This window comes from Mus caroli, chromosome 14 (genome assembly GCF_900094665.2).
Source record: "Mus caroli chromosome 14, CAROLI_EIJ_v1.1, whole genome shotgun sequence".
Classification (NCBI taxonomy): domain Eukaryota; kingdom Metazoa; phylum Chordata; class Mammalia; order Rodentia; family Muridae; genus Mus; species Mus caroli.
The window spans coordinates 65,985,635-65,988,655 of NC_034583.1; the positions used below are offsets into that span (position 1 = coordinate 65,985,635).

At 43.5% G+C, this 3,021-nt stretch overlaps 1 protein-coding gene across 3 annotated transcripts in view; it reads right to left on the reverse strand.

The window, feature by feature from the left end:
* Lrrc63 (leucine rich repeat containing 63) overlaps window positions 1-3,021 on the reverse strand; it is a 44,297-nt gene that overhangs the window by 2,616 nt on the left and 38,660 nt on the right. The window lies entirely within an intron of this gene.

A 3,021-nucleotide genomic window follows, 5' to 3' on the forward strand; every position in this document is an offset into this window, starting at 1 on the left:
GCCCTGCTCCCCTACCCACCCACTCCCACTTCTTGGCCCTGGCGTTCCCCTGTACTGGGGCATATAAAGTTTGCAATACCAAGGGGCCTCTCTTCCCAGTGATGACCGACTAGGCCACCTTCTGCTACATATGCAGCTAGAGACAGGAGCTCTGGGGGGTACTGGTTAGTTCATATTGCTGTTCCACTTATAGGGTTACAGACCCTTCAGCTCCTTGGGTGCTTTCTCTAGCTTCTCCATTGGGGGCCCTGTGTTCCAAGGAAAAAAGTTTTTAAAGACAACCTAGACTACATGAGTTTTCATTAATGCTTAATAAAAGCAGTGAACTATATAACCTCAAGATAGACTGCTATGTTACGGGTTGTCCTCTTGGCACCTGGGTCCCCTTACTTTTCACTGTGTCAACTGTTTCTAATAGTCCTTGTCCCTTTATTCAAAGAGAATAGATGTGACTGTTCTTTCTCATTGCCTTGGGGTGTCTTCTGCAGTCCCTTTTCTCTTTTCTAATGAGTGCTGAAAGCAGACAGAAATGTACCTGTTCACGAAAGACATACAGACATCAAACCATTGTCAAATGCTTTCCCGGTGAACAGGCTGGCATGTGGACTCTAGGTGGTGGAGCAGGGCTTCTGAACTCCCCTTGACAGTCTAGGCTCACATAGACTTCGCTCCAAACTGGGTTTCTCTAATGCTAACTCTAATGCTAACATATAAAAGTAATATATGATCAAAGTAGGGAGGAGTATTTCAAATAGACTGGGTAGCTCTTCAAATACAGCTTTACGACTGTACCTCTTGTGGCCAGCTATGTGCGAGGAAAATCCCAAGATCTTATTTTGTCCTGAAGGACAAAAAAATGGATGCTGTCATGTTCCCTTTACATGAGACACATGCCTTGGGGTCAGCAGCAGAACCCTGCTGGGATCTGAACATTTCTGCACTTCTTATCACCTTTTTTAAATTAAAAATTTATCATGCAATATGTTTTGATTATGTTCCTTCCCCTATCCTAACTTCTCCCAGATTCCCCCACCTCCCTACCAACCCAACCCATCTTTGTTTTTTATTTCTCTCTTAAATGACAACAACAACAACAAACCACAAACACAAAAATAAAAACCACAGGGCCAAAAGACAAAATAAGACAAAAATACTGAAACAAACAAAAAGTACACACACACACAACACACACACACACACACACACACACACACGAGATCCCTTCCAAACAACAACAAACCCAAAGCAAAACCATGGAGTTTACTTTGTGATGGCTCGCAAGCATGGAGCCGCCCTGGGATGTAGTTACTATGCCCAATGAGATTCCATTGGAAAACACTGATTTTCCTTTTGCCAGCAGGTATCACCTTCAAATAATTATTGGTTAGCAATGAACCCCCACATCCCATAGTCCCACTCTCAGTGCCTGAACTCTGGCTTGAACCTGTGCAGGTCTTGTGCATGCAGCCTGTTTCTGAGTTCATATGTGCATCCATCCTGCTGTGTCTGGAAGATACGATGTTCTTGGAGCCATCCAGCATCTCTGGGTCTTACAATCTTTCTACTGCTTCTTCTGGCTAGATCCCTGAGCTTTGAGGGGTAGGGTTTCACGAAGACATCCCATTTAGGATTGAGTGCTCCAAAGTCTTCCACTCTCTGCACATTGTGTAGCTTTGGACCTCTCTGTTAGTTCCCATCTACTGCAAGAAGAGGTTTCTCTGTGGCTGGCTGAGTGAGGCACTGATCTATGGGTATAGCAGAATGCCATCATAACCTATCTGGTCTCAGCTTCTTGATCAGTTTAGCAGCATCATGTATGGGTTTTATTTCATGGAGTAGACCTTAAATCCAAGCCAAAAGTGGTTGGTTACTTCCATAACATTTGTGCCACTATTATGCCAGTATCATCTTGCGGGCAGCTCACTGCTGGCCATGGTGTTTGTAGCTGGTTTTATGATTACTTTTCTCTTCTGGTAGAGTGCTGAGCACTTTCTACACTATGAATCCTAGTCAGTAGGGGGAACGCTTCTAGTTAGGCACCAGCTCGACTTCTCTAAGGTGCATGAAGCATTGTCCTCAAATATATAAACCTTGTCTTCGACAATAGGGCCTTGTGGAAGGCAACCGGTAACTATGGCAATAACCTGTGGTGTTTGGGGAGTTTTCATGTGACCCCTTGGACTAATGACTCAACAAGATGTAACTCATTCCTGGCACTGGATGCTTTAATTGGTGGAATAAGATAGCTTGGAGCATTGTCTCCCCCATTATTTGATGAGTCCATTTAGATTTCTTCTCTATATGTATGCATTTTAGGAAGCTTCTACAGTAATAAGCTTCCATATGGTTTTCCAAGTGACCTTTAGTGTTAGTTGTCTCCCCCCATAAACCTCCAGGACCTTTCTCTTTCATCCCCTGTTACTTAATACTATTTTTGTTTCCACTTTAGCCTCCAGAAAGCTTTATTCTATTTCCCATTTCATGGGAGAGCCTCTCCTCCACACTAGTTCCTTACTAAGTACTTAACTTCTGTGGTTATTTGGATTTTAGCACATATATTGAAGCTTAAGAGCTAATATCCACATATGAGAAAAAACATACAATATTTGTCTTTTTGGCTCTGGGTTACCTCTTTCAGGACGATTTTTCCTAACTCTTATCCATTTACCTGCAAATTTTATCACTTTGTTTTTCTTTACAGCCAAATAATGTTCTGTTGTTGTAAATGTGCCACGTTTTCATTATGCGTTCCTCGGTTGATGGACATTTAGGTTTTTCCCAGTTCCTGGGTGTTATGAATAGAGCAGCAGTGACCATGGATAAGGGGTATCACTTGTGCGCGTCCCACTCGACCAGCAAGAACGACGCTGCAACAGGATCCTTCTGCACACGTTTATTGGGAGAGCTTGATTGTAGAGGCGAATAGACCCCGAGCCCAGAACTGGTGCTGCTTATATAGGCCTAGGAGAGGCGTGTCTCACAGCCGGATTGCTTGGTTGATGCTTACCACCTCATTTGCAT